The sequence below is a fragment of the Notolabrus celidotus genome, chromosome 21 (genome assembly GCF_009762535.1).
Source record: "Notolabrus celidotus isolate fNotCel1 chromosome 21, fNotCel1.pri, whole genome shotgun sequence".
Taxonomy (NCBI): domain Eukaryota; kingdom Metazoa; phylum Chordata; class Actinopteri; order Labriformes; family Labridae; genus Notolabrus; species Notolabrus celidotus.
Window position 1 is genome coordinate 20,870,330 of NC_048292.1, and position 9,333 is coordinate 20,879,662.

A 9,333-nucleotide genomic window follows, 5' to 3' on the forward strand; every position below is an offset into this window, starting at 1 on the left:
GTGCTCGGGCATCCGGCAAAAATAGAAGTCTTGTGTATCTGATCTGGAGGTCTCCGACATGCTGGATCAGAGATGCAGCCGGAACGTATGGAGCAGATCCAGTGGAAGTTAACACATTGGCTAGAATAGAAACCTATCAGATCTGGTGTTGTGACGGATCCGAGACACACCTGCTGGAATTTGGCCTTGAGATGCGCTGCAGCACTCCCTGTGTAAATGTGAGCATTGACTAGAATGGATACGTATTGGCTGCACAGTGCACAGTGCAGACGTAACGCGGCGCATCCTGTATAAATTGGGGGTGATACACGACTGCACCGCGGTTGTGCAGCCTGCATGTAAAGAGACAAGGTCAACATATGCAGCAAATAACTTCAGTAATGTGGATTAAATTAAATGACTTTCAACTGGGGCTTTATTAAATGGAGGAAACAACAGTATTTTCCCAATAATCTGATATATTATGTTTGGTAGGTTTGACTGAAATGACGGCACAATGAATCCAGCAGGAAGGGGCTGGGGAAGATGACTGGAGCTGGAGCATGCTGCGCCAATGAAGTGCATAACATAACGGGCATATTCGGATATAAACAATATCAGTGAACGTGTCATTTTTTGTGTATTTCCTAAGTCATATTTGGACTCATCTTTCCTGCTCACCATATACTGTATTATACTGTATTATGTCTGAACGTTTGATTATAACGTTGTCAGCAGCAGGTGTTTCATCAGCTGTTAAATACAGCTTTCTTTAAATAATGACATTAATAATATTGAATTTTGGTTGTGAGTTATGATATGAACAATAACGTTGAATGAAGTGAACGAGGCGCCGGCTGTAGTTTTTCATTTCATTACTCCAGCTGGCTGCCTGATTGTCTCTAAACGGTGATAGCTCTGGTTATGACACGTCCTGCCATCCCGAGCAGAGGAGGCCTGTTAAATATTACCCATAGTGCTATAGGTTGAATAGGCCATTAGAGGGAAGGGTGATTAGAGTGCCACTCAGCTATGAAGAGCGCGGGGAGCCTGCGTTTGAGGAGAGCCTCGGGGATACAGAGAGAAAGGGACGGTGGCCGGATCTGCAGACTGACACTTAAAGTGCAATCACACTGAGTGATTAACAAGACTAATATAAAGACTGCTGTAATGAAGTGCTGCATGGAGCGCACGCCAAGGAGGAGGAGGGAGTCTGGTGAAAGAATAAACGCAGCCGTTATGAGGTGAGGACGGTCGATGAAGTAAGGCCGTTGTTTAAAAGCCGCCCGAGGCATTGTGTCTTCAGTCAGAGGACTGAGACGAGTCCAGGTTGAAGTACTGAGACGGATTTATGAGCCTGTAAATCTGATTTATGAAACACAGCGTGAGAATGAGCTCAGCTTTGATCACTGATTAGATTCAGCAGCAGAAGGACCTTATTTACATATCACACGCTTTATGAAACATGTAAGACGGTCATACGAGCCTCGATGAATGCACCCTGCAGAACTGGAAATTACAAAACACTATGTCTGCTTTGGAAGCCTTGTCATGTGAAGCCTCTGGGCTATTTGGAGCTTTAACCCTCACTCTCTGTTGACCTCATTACAAAGGCTGTTTTTCCAACGCAGGAACTTTATCCCTGAACTACGTGCGTTTCAACTGGAGGAACCAGGGTCTGAATTTAGTTCAGGGGTAGATAATCTCCCCCCTGAAAATCCCCTGCTTGGGGGGTAGTACTTTTCAATGGTCCCAGGACTTTCGGGTGGCAGGGCCTGCAATGCTGAACGTGAACGTGTCTGGTTGGTAGATTAACCGCAGTGTTTTTATTCCGCCAGCAGTCCACAATAACATCACACACATCTGTGATTCACTTGATTTCTCTTTCTTTCATTTGTTTTTATTTGTTCTATCTTTTTTGTATGTGTGTACTTTTCAAAAGAAGAAGCTGTGATTCCCTTGATTTAGCAGCTTGTAACGGTAGTCTTCTTTCAGCCCAGAGCAAATGCGTCTCTTCAGGTGTTAGGGTTTTAAAAGTCACGCTGTAAACTGGAGACCTTCATCTGAATGTGTCAGTTTTTGTGAAGTTTACACAGCTGTTGAAACACAGAGGGAGTTCCTGGGAAAGCAAACTAGTTTAGTTTTTATTAAGATTTCAAAATATCCTCATCAGATATCTCATGATTGTCTAAAGACGCTTATGAGGGATGCATCCGGCTGAAAGTCTCCAATTAACAGGGTCGCTCTTTAAACTGGAACACCGGTTGATCTCTGACGTGGGTTTGAAATCTGACCTCTTGCTTTAAGTCGAGTGTTTCAGACGTTTTGAATCCTCTTGGTTATGAGCACTTGTCTCCATCATGCTAACAGGCCGACTGTGGTGTCGCACACAGAAACACAATCATCGTGGCCTAAAATGTATAGCGAAAGGATCATTTGTTAGGTTCGCAATAAGAGATCCTCCTTACGTTTCGATCAAGCTTTACTTTTAGCATAATCCACTACAGAAGAATTGCACTGTTTCAGTTCTAAATGCAACACGGGAAAATGAGGCTCGGTGCTTTTGCAGAATTTATATGAAGGTAGAGAAAACTGAAGTCAATGCTCCAAATAAATAATGTGTAAAAATGATCAGAAACAGTTTCATTCAATCTTAGAGTTGTGAGAGAGAGAGAGAGAGAGAGAGTGAGAGAGAGAGAGATAGAGAGAGAGAGAGAGAGAGAGAGAAAGCTGAGTAAATGCATCTGGCTAAATCAAAAAGCTTTCTGGTGAAGCACAGCAGGGATTCATTTTTCTGTGTCGTGAGAGCGAGCACTGGAGAAACCAAACAAAGACCCAAAGTAGAATTAATTGTTATTTGACCCTAAACCGTGATTATAAATTATCTGAATATCTGTACAGTGTCAGAGATACAAAACAAAGACGTATCCTGACTAAATACAGGCTGAGTGACCACCAGCTGGCTATAGAGACAGGGAGACACAGACAGACATGGCTGCCCAGAGAGGAGCGTCTATGTGCTCATTGCTCTACAGGGGACATAGAGACAGAGATGCACTTCCTCCTCCACTGTAGCAAGTTCTCTTTTCTAAGAGATTCCTACTACAGGGACATTACTAAAATGGTACCAAACTTCCCAACATTAACCCCAGAAGAGAAACTGTCAGTTCTCCTGGGGGAAGGGTCAGCAGCTCCTCTGGCTGCTAAATATGTGTCTGCCTGTCACAGCCTGAGGGACGCACCATCCCATGGTGTTTGATTTTGGGTGGAGGTTTTGTGAGCGCGCCACATCGGGTGAGGACATTGAGATATGCTGTATAGATGACACCATCGTTCATTAATGCATATAAAATATGTAATATATGGTTGATATGTATGTGATGAATATAATATGTAATGAATAAGGTGTGTGATTAATGTATATATGGTGAGTGTAGTGTGTTGTGAATATATATAATGTACTGTATGAATTTATGTGCTTTGGCAATAATATCTCGTTGTTCATGTCAATAAAGCAAATTTGAATTGAATTAAATTGAGAGAGAGAGAGAGACAGAGAGAGAGAGAAAAAGCTGAGTAAATGCATCAGGCTAAATCAAAAAGCTTACTGGTGAAGCACAGCAGGGATTCATTTTTCTGTGTCGTGTTTTGAAGACGTTAAAGATTCCCGCAGCGCTGTCACAACACGTCAGATTTATGGAGCCGGAGCCGTATGTTAATAAACCGAGAGGATGGAAACACTGCGGCGTGTTAAAGTTGTCCTGTTCCTCCACCTGTGTGCTCTAAGCCATCCATCCTGTATGTGGGTCGCTGCCTCTGACAGACGCAAACACACACACCTCTCACCTGAGACAGATCTGAGCCTCGGGGGGGAGCAGCAGTATAACCAGGACACACACGCACACGCACACACACACACACACACACACAGACATCAGCAGCTGTCACGCTGAAGGCTTGTTCTGCCTCAGCTGAGCTCTCTCTGGACTCTTCTGTCCATAACTTCAGATCAAAATAAACTCAACGTGTCTGCTCTGCTTTCCTCAAACAGTTTGACGGTCTCTGTGTTTTCACTTCCTCTGAGGAAGTTTGGTTTCCTGTCATCCACAACTTCCAAAATTTTCAGTAGGTTATCTTACACACTGACTTTCCTTATGCAGCTTTAGTTAGCTTTAAATTTAGCCTAGTATCATCAGGCCCATTTCAAAATAGAAACGACAGATCCTCTCTGGACGTTTTCCTTCCAGTCTCCTGATGAAATGTCCACCTTTGTATCTTAATAAGCTCATAGTGCCCTATTACCCCTCTAGAACACTACGCTCCCAACATGCAGGCCTGCTCATCGTACCTGAAGTCTCTAAAAGTAGTATGGGAGGTAGAGCCTTCAGTTATCAGGCACCTATCTTTTGGAATCATCTACCAGTCAGGGTCTGGGAGGCAGACACCCTCTCTACTTTTAAGAGTAGACTTCAAACTTTCCTTTTTGATAAAGCTTATAGTTAGAGCTGGCTCAGGCTTGGAACAGTTCTTAGTTATACTGCTATAGGCTTAGACTGACACACTGAGATCCTGTCTTTCCCTCTTTCTCCCTCTTACTTTAACTCTTCATGTCCCATTAAAGTTACTAACCATAGACCTTTCTGGAGTCCCTGAGCTCCCTTGTCTCGTATGTTCCTCTGGATCTCTGCCGTAGATTCCTTTTTTGGGTCTGTCATTCATTCTCTTTTGTTCTTTCTTTCATTCCCGTCTTTCTTTCTTTCTTTCTTTCTTTCTTTCTTTCTTTCTTTCCTTCCTTCTTTGGCTTTTCGATCCAAGATGGATCGCACGGACGCAGCGGCCCCTTTCTCTCCAAGCTTTGTGTGTACTAATGTATGTTTAAGGATGTGTTCGTGTGATTCATGCTCACGGACGTGCAAGTGCAGTTCACAGTCAACGATGTTTAAAAAGTACAGTCGTCAGTGTCTTCTGGACCGTAGGAATTTGGCAGAAAGACAAATTCTGAACCAGGAAGTCACAAAAGGAACTTCAAGGCCTGAGACTTCTCCGCCACGCTCCAACATCTCCGGACTTGCATCTCGCCCAGAAAGGAGGAGCCGGAAGCAGCGGGAGAGGAAACAGAAGTGGGGCAAGCGTGGAGGCATCTGCGCTAGGTTATCCACTAGCCCACACAGACCAGCTTTACCATCCCTCATTATTGCCAATGTACGCTCGCTGGACAATAAAATGGACCACATACAGCTCCTGAGATCTGCGCAGCGTGATGCGAGGGACTGCTGTGCTTTCATTTTTATTGAATCATGGCTGAATGACAACATCCCGGACTCTGCTATCCAACTAGCTGGGCTAACATGCTACTGCGCCGACCGAGTCATTATGGAAGGAGGAATCTGTGTTTACACCAGCGATGCTTGGTGCCGGAATACTATTGTTGTGTACATTGTTCGCAGCTTGTGGAGTTTATATCAAGTGCCGACCCTTCTATTTACAGAGGGAGTTTACATCGATCCTGCTCGTCTCTGTTTACATCATCCCGACCTCTAACACAGCGACAGGAGAGAAGCACTAAATGAACTCTACCAAGCCATCAGCGAGCAACAGACAGCGCACCCGGACAGATTCCTCATCATAGCTGGAGATTTTAACTACGCAAAACTCAAGGTTGTTATGCCAAAGCTTCAGCAGCATGTGGACTTTCCCAAGAGAGGAGACAACATACGCGTCCTCACTGGCTGTGTCGCTGTGTGTTTTGGTGGCATAGTGAACACAGCCAGCAGGATCATCGGTGATCGTCTGCCCCCCCCTTACAGACATTTACCACACCCGCCTCAGGGAAAAGGTACCGGAGCCTATGGGCCGCTCCACCAGACTTTTGAACAGCTTTTTCCATCGGGCTGTCAGGATGGTGAACTCCACTGACTACCTCCTCCCTCTGCCCCCTGGACTGTAACACACACACACCCACACCCACACCCACCCACCCACCCACCCACCCACCCACCCACACACACACACACACACACACACACACACACACACACACACACACACACACACACACACACACACACACACACACACACACACACACACACACACACACACACACACACACACACACACACACACACACACACACACACACACACACACACACTCCTTTTTGCTTTCATTTCTTTCTTTCCTTCTTCCTGTCTTTCTCTCTTCTTTCCATGTTTCTTCATCCTTTATGTCTCCTTTTATCATCCCGTCCTTTCCTTCTGTCCTTCCTTCACCATTTATTCTACTCTTTTTCTTTCTTCTCATCTACCTTGCTTTTCTCTTTTCTTACACCTTTCTGGAGTCCCTGAGCTCCCTTGTCTCGTAGGTTCCTCTGGATCTCTGCTGCTGTGGACGTGCCAGACTCCAGCTGCTTTATCTCCCTCTATCCCTCTCTCCAACACGGTCTCAGCAGATGTGTGTCTAACATGAGTCTGGTCCTGCTGGAGGTTTCTGCCTGTTAAAGGAAGTTTGTCCTTGCCACTGTTACTTGCTAAATGCTGCAAAGTGCTCTGCTCATGGTGGATTAAGATGAGATCAGACTGAGTCCTGTCTGTAAGAGGGGACTGGATCTTATCCTGTCTTGATGTTGGGTCTTTGTTAATAATAGAAATACTTTTAGGAGATTTTCGTGCATGCTGGCTTGTGCAAAGATTATTGGGTCATTTTTATGTGCACTTTCGTACGTGCCTTTTCGTGTAGTCCACTGTACTTCAGCAGTGTTTAGTCTGGGAGCTAGTATTTAACGTAGAGGGTGTGTAAGTGTGTTTAATTTATATCGTTTCGACCTCTTCCTGCATAACTCGCAATCTAAATTAAATGGAAACTAACTGAAGTGACTCAGCTTGCTTTTCTTCTGCAGCGTACCTCTTTACACATTTTAAAGCATTCTCACTGAGAGCAAAGGGCCGAAGAAGACCTCAACTCCATTAATCTTTATCTCAGCTGTGCAGGACCGACTCTGAACCAAGGATGAATCCAACTTTTTACGACTCCACATATCACCAGAGCCTCCGTGTCACGAGGGGCTGAAAGCGAGGCAGCAAATCACCTTGAGTCTCACTGTTTGTGGAGCAGGAGGGCAATTCTTCACCCTTCCCCGATAACATCCTCCACACTCATCCCTCCAGTTCTCCTCTCGGGGCGTGAGAGCGCTCGTTTCTGCAGCAGCGCCGTCCTCACTCGGCCTAGATACGTCAGGCAAGAGAAAACATCTTCCAGCAGCAGCTGTCATTTGCATGCAGGACAAATGATGAGAAGTTTTCAGAGAGAGAGAGAGAAATCGAATGATAGAGGAGGAGGAGATGCAAACGCTGCAGGTGGAGTTTCCTGCATAGAGGAGTAAACACCAAACACCAAAGAAAAGTGACATCCAGCATCCTCCACTTCAGGACAGCTCTTTGTGGTCCTGCACACACTCAGGGACGAGGAAGAGATGCATTACTACACACAGGCTGCAGTCAAACACACAGAGAATACAAACTCAGAGGTGGAGGACGGAAAAGGAAGTGGAAGCATCAGAAAGAGACTCTGAGCTTCAGTCCGGACTTTGAACATCTCTCAGCTCTGCAGCAAAGTTCAAGGATGACATCAGGGTGAGTTGAAGTTTAAGCTCTTTAACTAAAACAATGAATAACTTCATACCTTCAGGCTAACGTCTGCTTCCACTGCTTTGTAACAGATCTACAGGAAGTGTGGTTTGTCTTTCCTGCAGGCAGCCATGTGACCGATTCTGTAGAGTATGTTTCTGTTAATGAAACCAAAACCAGCTTTAACATCGCTCTCTCCAAAGTCATCAGACTCCACTGAGAGAGGGGGAGTTCATCGGCATCTTGTTGCTTTGATTTGTTGCATTATTGTTTTGTCACATGGCTGATCATCCTGCATTCTGACGTCTGCTTCTTCTTTGTAGTGGAATTCTTGTTTAACAGAGTAATGTCTGATTAAATCTGCAGAAAGATCTGAATATGCCGTCTTCAGCCTGGACTCAAACATCACATTTTCCTTGTCGTCACATGACCTCTGAGATGATGAGGACAGCACGGCAGCATCAGAAGCCGCAGGTTAACTAACAGGAAACACAGCAGCAGCAACAGTAAAGCCTGGTTTATACTTCTGTGTTGACCCTACGCATCAGTGGTCAACTTGCACGGGACTTCCATCAGATCCTTGTCCGGTCCATCTCCGATCCGCTGCAGTCCTGCTCCGTGCTCTCTTGTCTGTCAACACATTTTATACAGTCTATGGTCAACACCCAGCAGTTGCGTTTTCGGAACACAGCACTGAACACTGCCAGACAGAGGTTTTCCTGACTGAATCAAGGATTCTCCTCTTCCTCTCCTCATCCATGTTGTCTTTCTGATCCTCTGAAAACCTCTGACCTGTTGACTCCAGGTCTGGCTCCGCTCATCATGACGGTTTGTTGTTGTAGTTAAGTGAAATATGATCTGGTGATAAAACAGAGTGTTTTATTCTGAAAATTAACCGGATGTTTTCATTTTGTTTTGGTGCCTGACTTCCTGTCCTGCTCCATCTGCTCTGTTGAGATTGATGCGTCGTGCTCGGGCATCCGGGAAAAAAAAGAAGTCTTGTGTATCTGATCTGGAGGGCTCCGACCTGCCGGATCAGAGATGCAGCTGGAACGCAACAGAGCAGATGCAGTGGAAGTTAACATATTGGCTAGAATAGAAACCTATCAGATCCGGTGTTGTGATGGATCGGGCACGAACCTGGTGGAATTTAGCCGTTAGACATGAGCTCAACATACTTGTGCGCCGATGTGTCTGCGTCACTCTGCAGTTCTTCACCTGAACACTTGGGGGCATTGTGGTCTCTCTGAAAGTTTGTGTCTGGCCCTGGTTCGTTTTCAGATTTCTTTTCCACAGCACTTATCATACAACAATGATTACAGGGGCGAGTAGAGAGGAGATGTCGGAGGAGATGAAATTAATTGTTGATGTGCAGCAATTCCAAAACTGCTGTAAATACAATGACGTCCAGCGGACCAATCACAGGGCTTGAAGTCTTCATTGATTTGACATTTTGTTATATTTCGGAGGAGAGGCACGTCAGGCTTCTGCATTGAAAAAGAGCTACAAAGATTTATGGGGTGTTCACACCAAACGCGAAAAAATCAGTTGCGGGAATGAATTACATGTAAAGTCAATGTAGAGATGGGAATCGACGCGAGTAGTGGGCGACCACGTGGGCGGTGGTGCGACTCTGGCATGGTTCTTTTGGGGTTTGGGGGCTTCAAAGTTCAGGAGTCCTTGTTCTAGCTGTTACTGATAACAATACAAGGCAGCTGTGGAGGAGCAA